Raw genomic sequence first — 10,623 nt, 5'->3', positions numbered from 1 at the left:
AGCAGCGTTGATGAAGTTGGCGGTGGTGTTGATGGAGAAGCCTTCCGGGGGCACTTCCCCGTCCCGGCGGCGTGCCGGAACAGAGACTCCTGTCCCCCAGATCTTGGCTTCGCGATGGCGGCGGCTCTGGAAGGTTTCTCGTACCGTGCCTTTTTCCGTATCGTGTTTTAGGTCAGGGACCTTTATATAGGCGAAGAGGTTGCGTCAAAAGGTCAACGAGGCGACGACACAACAGGGGGGCGCGGGCCGCCCCTTGGCCGCGCCGTCCTACTGTTTGGTGGGCCTGTGGCCCCCCTCTGGCGGCTCTCGGGTGTTCTGGAAGCTTCATGCAATCCTAAGATGCTGGGCGTTGATTTCGTCCGATTCCGAGAATATTTCCTTACTAGGATTTCTGAAACCAAAAACAACAGAAAACAGCAACTGGCCCTTCGGCATCTCGTCAATAGGTTAGTTCCGGAAAACGCATAATAATGACATATAATGTGTATAAAACATGTAGGTATTGTCATAAAACTAGCATAGAACATAAGAAATTATAGATACGTTTGAGACGTATCAAGCATCCCCAAGCTTAGTTCCTACTCGCCCTCGAGTAGGTAAACGATAACAATGATAATTTCTTAAGTGACATGCTACCAACATAATCTTGATCAACATTATTGTAAAGCATATGAGATAAATGCAGCGATTCAAAGCAATGATGAAGACAATGAGTAAACAACTGAATCATATAGCAAAGACTTTTCATGAATAGTACTTTCAAGACAAGCATCAATAAGTCTTGCATAAGAGTTAACTCATAAAGCAATAAATTCTTAGTAGAAGGTATTGAAGCAACACAAAGGATGATTAAGTTTCAGCAGTTGCTTTCAACTTGAACATGTATATCTCATGGATAATTGTCAACATAAAGCAATATAACAAGTGCAATAGGTAAACATGTAAGAATCAATGCACACAGTTGACACAAATGTTTGCTTCTAAGATAGAAAGAAGTAGGTAAACTGACTCAACAATAAAGTAGAAGATAGACCCTTCGCAGAGGGAAGCAGGGATTAAATCATGTGCTAGAGCTTTTCAAGTTTTGAAATCATATAGAGAGCATAAAAGTAAAGTTTTGAGAGGTGTTTGTTGTTGTCAACGAATGGTAATGGGTACTCTAACTACCTTATCAACCAGACTTTCAAGAGCGGCTCCCATGAAGGACGTTATCTCTACCAGCAAGGTAGATCATCCCTCTTCTCTTTTGTTTACACATGTACTTTAGTTTAGTTTTTATTTTTTAGATGACACTCCTCCCAACCTTTTGCTTACACAAGCCATGGCTAACCGAATCCTCGGGTGCCTTCCAACAATCACATACCATGAAGGAGTGTCTATTTGCAAAATTAAGTTGCTTACTGATGAATCAGAGCAAAACATGTGAAGAGAATTATTAATGCAAGTTAATTAATTGGGGCTCGGAACCCCATTGCCAGCTCTTTTTGCAAAATTATTGGATAAGCGGATATGCCACTAGTACATTGGTGAAAGTCTGTCCGAAGTAAATGACAAGATCGAAAGATAAACACCACATACTTCCTCATGAGCTATAAAACATTGACACAAATAAGAGACAATAGCTTTTGAATTATTTAAAGGTAGCACATGAAGTATTTGCTTGGAATGGCAGGAAATACCATGTAGTAGGTAGGTATGGTGGACACAAATGGCATAGTTTTTGGCTCAAGGATTTGGATGCACGAGAAGAATTCCTCTCAATACAAGGCTAGGCTAGCAAGGTTGTTTGAAGCAAACACAAGTATAAAACGGTGCAGACAAGACTCACATATGAACATATTGTAAGCATTATAAGACTTTACATCGTCTTCCTTGTTGTTCAAACACCTTAACCAGAAAATATCTAGACTTAGAGAGACCAATCATGCAAACCAAATTTTAACAAACTCTATGTAGTTCTTCATTAATGGGTACAAAGTACATGATGCAAGAGCTTAAACATGATCTATTTTTTTTTTGAAACGGAGGCAAAAGCTTTGCCTCATCCATTAATTAAGAAGAAGGTGCCCGGTTTTTAGGAGAAAATCGGGCAAAAACCTACAACAACCAAGTCAAGCCCACAGAAACAACACACCCACATAGACCACAATGCGACCCCAACAAACACTTAACACGACACTCCAACACCGCGTCGAAAAAGACAGGCCACGGCAATGAGAGGCACCCGTCAACCAACCGCTGATCCCTGAAAGGCAACGGCCAAGGTGGCGAGAAACTCGGAAACCTCTCTGGCAACGATAGCTCCGGGCACCATTGGCAACACCCCCGACTTAGCAACCGTATCATCAATATGAACCACCTGTCCGTCGGATTCAGCTGAGGGAGTGACTGAAGCGTCAACATCACCACACTTCTTAAAGGCAAGTGTCTGACATGGTGGAGAAGCCACATCCGAGAGCTCGTGTGAGCCAGACCTCACTTCCTCGACGGGAGGAGGCGTAAGCACACCACCAAACAAGACTGCAGCGTCAACATCCGTCGGAGCCGTGACTGTCGAGCTCGCACCAGCACAAGGAGAGAAACTACCACGAGGAGAGAAACAACCGTAGAGATGCTCATCCTCAACAACAGACGAATTCGCTCGGCGGAATCGGGCGGAACCAAAGCATGCGCATCCGTCGGCTCCATAGCAACACCATCGTGTGCCAACAACCGCTTAAGCGTTGCCACCTCCTCACGAAGGGGACGGACAACCTCCTCGATGCGGACGTCAACCAGCTGAAGGAGCTCCAAGCGCATCAACGCAACCTGTGACTGAAATACGGAGTCCAAACTGAAGTCGACCTTGAACTCCCCGCAACACCTAGGAGGGGGACTTGGCGGCACCGCTGCACATAACGGCGACTGGGACACGACCTCAGCCCAACTTCGGGACGACGAGGGACGACGAAGCTGAGCGGACGGAGAGTGGCTCCGTTGGAGAGGAGCATGAGCATCCGGAGAGCGGGCACGAGTGTCCGGAGAGCGAGAACGAGCGGCCGGAAAGCGCGCACGACAGAAACGCTCTCGATGACCAGGACGACGGCAGCGAATGCATCTGAAGGGCTCACGACATGAGCCGACTTGGTGGCCACGCTCGAGGCATCGGAAGCATCTCCCACGAGCCCAACGCTTGAAGGCGAGGCTGCGCTCAAGACCTTCCTTGCGAAGCAACGACAATGGCTCATGACCAGGGCGGTTACCCCGACCCACCTGCACCCAACCTTCCTCAACACCAAGAGCCACAGCTGCAGGAGAGAGGCCGCCGTAGAGCTCTTCTAGCGCCTTCCCACCATGGCGCACAACAACGACATCGCAAACCGAGCCAGGGACACCACCGCCTCCTCGCGCTGGTCCGCCGCCGGAGCTTGTCCTCGTGCGCCGCCGGAGCTCGTCCCCGTTGCAGATCGTCGTCGACCGCCCGTCCTCGCCCTCCACGACCGCTGGCCCGCTCCCCGTGTGCGGCATGTAGCTGATGGGGCTGCCCACGGAGCAGCGGCCTTGGAGGCGACGGTGGATGTCACGCCGCCGCCGCCGCCCTGTTCTCCCTCCGCCGGTCGTCTCTGCCTCTGCCGCGTCAAGCGCCGGCCTCACCTCGTCTTCCCCGCCCCGTGCTTGCTCCGCTGCCCTCGTCGTGGAGGCGTTCGGGCCTCAGGCAATCCTGTCCGCCGAGCCAACATCTTTGCCTCCGGAACCCGCCGCCGTGCTTGCTGCAGCCGCCCTCGCTCGCCGCAGGTCAGACCCAGCCGTTGGTGGGCAGATGCGTCGTGCTCGTCGCTTCCGCAAGCCTGCGTTGGCTTCTCGCCCTCCCTGCGAAGAGTTGCGTGACCCTGCCGTGGTGGTTGAGGGTCTTGGATGCCTGTCGCTGCCGCCGCTTGAGGTGTTTCCCCAAGCTCCCTCACCGTCGTTGCCCGTCATGGACGACGATGTCTCCGGTGATGCCCAGTGCTCCGTCGATGTGTGTGATGGGGAAAGGGCGCCGAAGAAGGTGGCAGGTTCCGGCGATGTGCGCTCTGAGGAGATGGCGCCTAAGAAGATGGACGTTCCGCGGACGCCATCGGTCTCCAAACATGATCTATATGAGCACAACAATTGCCAAGTATCAAGTTATTCAGGACATTATAGCATCTACCACATGCAGCATTTTCTGTTTCCAACCATATAACAATGAACGAAGCAGTTTCAACCTTCGCCATGAACATTAAGAGCTAAGAACACATGTGTTCATATGAACCAGCGGAGCGTGTCTCTCTCCCACACAAGCATTTATTCAGAGAATGGAAATAACAAAACGAAAATAAAAGCACACAGACGCTCCAAGTAAAGTACATAAGATGTGACCGAATAAAAATATAGTTTCAAGAAAAGAAACCTGATAAATTGTTGATGAAGAAGGGGATGCCTTGGGCATCCCCAAGCTTAGATGCTTGAGTCTTCTTGAAATATGCAGGGATGAACCACGGGGGCATCCCCAAGCTTAGAGCTTTCACTCTTCTTGATCATAGTATATCATCCTCCTCTCTTGACCCTTGAAAACTTCCTCCACACCAAACTCGAAACAAACTCATTAGAGGGTTAGTGCATAATCAAAAATTCACATGTTCAGAGGTGACACAATCATTCTTAACACTTCTGTACATTGCACAAAGCTACTGGACATTAATGGAACAAAGAAATCCATCCAACACAGCAAAAGAGGCAATGCGAAATAAAAGGCAGAATCTGTCAAAACAGAACAGTCCGTAAAGACGAATTTTAAAGTGGCATCAGACTTGCTCAGATGAAAATGCTCAAATTGAATGAAAGTTGCGTACATATCTGAGGATCACGCACGTAAATTGGCAGATTTTTCTGAGTTACCTACAGAGAATTCTGCCCAGATTCGTGACAGACAGAAATCTGTTTCTGCGCAGAAATCCAAATCTAGTATCAACCTTGCTATCAAAGACTTTACTTGGCACAACAATGCAATAAAATAAAGATAAGGAGAGGTTGCTACAGTAGTAACAACTTCCAAGACTCAAATATAAAACAAAGTACTGTAGTAAAAAAAACATGGGTTATCTCCCAAGAAGTGCTTTCTTTATAGCCATTAAGATTGGCTCAGCAATTTAAATGATGCACTCCCAAGAAATAAGAGTTGAAGCAAAAGAGAGCATCAAGAAGCAAATTCAAAACACATTTAAGTCTAACATGCTTCCTATGCATAGGAATCTTGTAAATAAACAAGTTCATGAAGAGCAAAGTAACAAGCATAGGAAGATAAAACAAGAGTAACTTCAAAAATTTCAGCATATAGAGAGGTGTTTTAGTAACATGAAAATTTCTACAACCATATTTTCCTCTCTCATAATAACTTTCAGTGGCATCATGAACAAACTCAACAATATAAGTATCACATAAAACATCTTTATTCACATGCATAAAAGTATCATTACCCTCCACATAAGCATAGTCAATTTTATTGGTTGTAGTGGGAGCAAATTCAACAAAGTAGCTATCATTATTATTCTCATCATCAAATATAGGAGGCATATTGTAATCATAATCAAATTTATCCTCCATAACAGGCGGTACTAAAAGACCAATATCATTATAATCATCATAAATAGGAGGCAAAGTATCATCAAATTAAATTTTCTCCTCAATGCTTGGGGGACTAAAAATATCATGCTCATCAAAGCCAGCTTCCCCAAGCTTATAATTTTCCATATCATTAGCAACAATGGTGTTCAAAGCGTTCATACTAATATGTTCCATAGGTTTTTGAATTTTCGCATCAAACCATCCATGTCTTAAATCAGGAAATAGAATAAGAAGCCCATTGTTGTCCATTATGCCTAACTAGTGTAAACAAGAAACAAAAAGATGCAATTGCAGGATCTAAAGGAAATAGCTTCGAGCACACACACAACGGCGCCAGAAAAGTACTTTACCTGGGACCGGAGTATGAGAGCCTTTTCCCTTTCCTCCCCGGCAACGGCGCCAGAAAAGTGCTTGATGTCTACGGGTGCTTCTATTCTTGTAGACAGTGTTGGGCCTCCAAGAGCAGAGGTTTGTAGAACAGCAGCAAGTTTCCCTTAAGTGGATCACCCAAGGTTTATCGAACTCAGGGAGTAAGAGGTCAAAGATATCCCTCTCAAGCAACCCTGCAACCACAAAGCAAGAAGTCTCTTGTGTCCCCAACACACCTAATAGGTGCACTAGTTCGGCGAAGAGATAGTGAAATACAAGTGGTATGAATGAATATGAGCAGTAGTACGGTGCCAGAAAAGTGGTTGCTGGCGTGCAGTTGATGGTAGTAATATTGCAGGAAGTAAACATGCAGTAGAACAGTAAACAAGCGGCGATAGCAGTATTTAGGAACAAGGCCTAGGGATCATACTTTCACTAGTGGACACTCTCAACATTGATCACATAACAGAATAAATAGATAGATGCTAGACTCTACACCCTCTTGTTGGATGATGAACACCACTAAGCGTGTAGGATTACACGAACCCTCAATGCCGGAGTTAACAAGCTCCACAATATTCAATGTTCATATTTAAATAACCTTAGAGTGCATGACAGATCAACATAACCAAACCAAGTACTAACATAGCATGCACACTGTCACCTTCACACTACGAAAGGAGGCATAGATCACATCAACACTATCATAGCAATAGTTAACTTCATAATCTACAAGAGATCACAATCATAGCCTACGCCAAGTACTACACGATGCACACACTGTCACCATTACACCGTGCAGGAGGAATAAACTACTTTAATAACATCACAAGAGTAGCACACAGATAAATTGTGATACAAAACACATTGCAATCATAAAGGGATATAAATAAGCACTTCACTATGCCATTCATAACAGTGAATAAGTATTCTGTGAAATATAGCCTAAGAGACCCACACGGTGCACACACTTGTCACCTTTACACACGTGGGACAAGGAGTCTCCGGAGATCACATAAGTAAAATCCACTTGACTAGCATAATGACATCTAGATTACAAGCATCATCATATGAATCTCAATCATGTAAGGCAGCTCATGAGATTATTGTATTGAAGCACATAGGAGAGAGATGAACCACATAGCTACCGGTACAGCCCCGAGCCTCGATGGAGAACTACTCCCTCCTCATGGGACATAGCAGCGTTGATGAAGATGGCGGTGGTGTTGATGGAGAAGCCTCCGGGGGCACTTCCCCGTCCCGGCGGCGTGCCGGAACAGAGACTCCTGTCCCCCAGATCTTGGCTTCGCGATGGCGGCGGCTCTGGAAGGTTTCTCGTACCGTGGCTTTTTCCGTATCGTGTTTTAGGTCAGGGACCTTTATATAGGCGAAGAGGCGGCGTCAGAAGGTCAACGAGGCGACGACACAACAGGGGGGCGCGGCCCCCCCTTGGCCGCGCCGGCCTACTGTTTGGTGGGCCTGTGGCCCCCCTCTGGCGGCTCTCGGGTGTTCTGGAAGCTTCATGCAATCCTAAGATGCTGGGCGTTGATTTCGTCCGATTCCGAGAATATTTCCTTACTAGGATTTCTGAAACCAAAAACAGCAGAAAACATCAACTGGCCCTTCGGCATCTCGTCAATAGGTTAGTTCCGGAAAACGCATAATAATGACATATAATGTGTATAAAACATGTAGGTATTATCATAAAACTAGCATGGAATATAAGAAATTATAGATACGTTTGAGACGTATCAGTCGACGAGAACGAGATGGACCCATGGTGCGCCCTATCGGTTTGAGGACAGCGCGAGTTTGAGGAGGCCATGAACGACGCGGGGGAGGAGAGCTTGCACTCTAGCGATGGGGAATGGTGACGGCAGCGATGAGAAAGGCGGCGGCGGTGAAAGCCTAACCCTATCCCACCATGGCTACGAGATGAGAGGAGGAAAGGAAAATGGTTCGCGAATGTTTCCTTTGGGTCGATTGCCCGATCAAGTTGGGGTTATATGGAGTGGCAATATTTTGTAAATACCTAGAGCTAGTGAGGGTAGTTTGATCCACTCAGACTTCGGAAGCAGGGAAAAGCTCAAGAAGCACCTCGCAGGTACACCTAGCTTTCTCTCTCGGTTGCTCGCTCGGCTCCTTTTGCTATCACTGCTTCTGACCAGTGCTTTACTATTTGCTGGTGTTTGTTTAGCCTTCTACTTTTAGACCCCAAAAACACATGCAGAAATCCCAAACAAAAAGAGCCTAAGTTAAAATAAAAGTTCTATGTACTTTTCAATCTTCATAGAACGAATGAAGCAGCACACATCAGAATATCAGATCAACAATGGAGTCAGGAGGGCATAGAGCATTTCTTCTAGCTATCATGACCTTAATTTGATTGGGAGTGATCGTATTTTAAATTAGGAGTTCTGAGAGTTAGCTTACTTCTCTGTGTTGCAAGTTGCAACCCTAAATCAACACGAATCACGAGATAAATCCAACGCTCGAAATACTTTCTGAAAGAACTCTTGCAACACATGGCGCATAAATCAGGGTACAAATTTGACGGTTCTAGAGTCAACTAAGTTCTAAGTAAATTCTCAAGAACTAGCAAAATCGTTTTTAATTAGCCTTCACGTTTTACTAGGCACCCATGAAATTCTTCTTGTCGATGCTAGACTTGGACGTGACGGAACCGTCGTTGCCTACGAGTGCCTTGTACTTGTCCTTCCTGGTGAAGCTGGTGCACTCATACGAGAGCGTGGATGCAATGAGTCTCTGGATGTAGTTGGCCACCTCGTTGCTCGTCTTGCCGCCCTTGCACAATGCACGTGAACTCGTGGGGGAGCTTTTTGAGGAATGTCACGGCGTAGCCCGGGCTCGGGTTCATGAAGAAGTAGAAGGGGTCGAACCCCTTCCAGCCGCGCGCCGTCGTGCCGTGGAACATGCTCATCTGATTCTCCATCGCCACCGGCACGATCTTGTTGGTCAGCTCCGCGAATAGAGCCGAGAACCGCAGCAGGAACGGCTCCCGACATGTCGTTCCCTCGGGACAGATAACCAGGTCGCCTTCCTGGAGCAGCCGCCGGATCATGGCCGCGTCCGCAGCGCGGTCACGGGTCAGCCGCACCGTGGGGATCGGTGATAGGAGCTCGGACAGCCGTGACACCGAGTAGGTGACGGCGGTGATCGGCCAGCCGAGGGCGGTGGAGAGGAAGATGGGGTCGAGGAGGGTGCGATGTGAGCAGATGAAGAGCACGCCACTCTGTTCAGTCTCACGGCTGGTCGGTGGCTGCGGGTTACCCTTGACGGTGACGTGCACGCCGAGCGCGCTGAAGGCGTGTTACACCATGCGCATTGGCAAAAGCGAGCCCGCCGCTATGCCGAGGCATGCGAGCGGGAACCCAATGGGGATCCAGAGCACGGTGAGCAGCGCGAGCGCCGGGGACGTCTTCTGCACGATCCGTCCGTCGTGGAAGATCACTGGCTTGGGCAGCTCCTCGCGCGGCACGGGCTTCAGCTTCGGTGTCGGGGGCACCACGTACCCCTCCTTGCATAGCAGCATGAACGGGTAGTCACTCTTCCTGTCGCCGAGGCCGATCTCTGGCGTGGCATCGCCAAACGCCGTCGAAGCGCGTCCGCCTTTTTATCGCCGACGAGCACACCGGGGGAACGAACGAGCCCCGTCGCCCTGCCGCCCCAGACCACGAGCTCTGGACCTGGGCTTAGCCTATTGGTTGGGGTCGCAGTGGCGCACCCAACGACCGGAGTTTAATTCATGTCAGGAACGAATTTCGAAATTGTCACGTCAAGTTCCGTTTCTACTATATCAAAAAAGTGTCTAGTTCCTCCTAGACACGGTTTCATCAGACCACCAGCTCTGTGCCGAGGCCGAGCACGGCGTCGGCGCCAATCTACTCCTTCAGGAAGGCCTAGACCATGATCCTCGGGTTGGCGGTGAGCACGAACCGGCGGCCGCAGGCGGAGAACACGCGCCACGACTCCGGGTGGAGGTCGGAGCAGTAGAACTTGGGCAGCACAGTTCGGGCCACGCCCTTCGGCCACCTTGGCGCCGGCCATGGAAGCGAAGATGAGCACCTGGATGCCGACCGACTCGGGCACGTAGTAGTAGAGGAGCTCCGCGAGCGGCGTTAGCAGGAGAAGGAGCAGGAGCCGGAGCACGCCGCCGGTCTCGAACGCCATGAGCGCGAAGTACGGGAACGAGCTCCGGCCGCACAGGACCGTGCCGTCCAGGTCGGCCACCATGTCACGATCCCGATGGATCTGACGGGAAGAGGATCATCAAGAACAAGAATTTGAGTAGAATTCGAGATAAAAGAGATAAATTGCTAGAACTAAATGAAAGATAAATTGCAGAAATAAAAGATAACATTAGGGTTCATATTTCCTGATTGATTGCAATAGCATACAAGGATAAGCTTTTATAGACCTAACCACTACAACATGACAACATAGGTAGAATATCGATACTACCCTTACAACTATTAAGCTACTAGTAAACCCACTACTCATACCCATACTAGTCCCTGACATTACTCCCCCCTCAAGACCATTGCTCAGCAATGGACAAGTTTCTTCAGAAACTTTCATCATCATCAATTATGCACTAGAATTCATTTA

At 48.2% G+C, this 10,623-nt stretch overlaps 1 pseudogene; it reads right to left on the bottom strand.

The window, feature by feature from the left end:
• Positions 1–8,625: 8,625 nt before the first annotated feature.
• On the bottom strand, positions 8,626–10,248 carry LOC124700482 (annotated as a pseudogene).
• Between the last annotated feature and the right edge of the window lie 375 nt (positions 10,249–10,623).

The sequence above is a fragment of the Lolium rigidum genome, chromosome 3 (assembly GCF_022539505.1).
Source record: "Lolium rigidum isolate FL_2022 chromosome 3, APGP_CSIRO_Lrig_0.1, whole genome shotgun sequence".
NCBI classification, from domain to species: domain Eukaryota; kingdom Viridiplantae; phylum Streptophyta; class Magnoliopsida; order Poales; family Poaceae; genus Lolium; species Lolium rigidum.
Note: the sequence above shows the minus strand (reverse complement) of the source record. Positions and strands in the feature narration are given on the sequence as shown.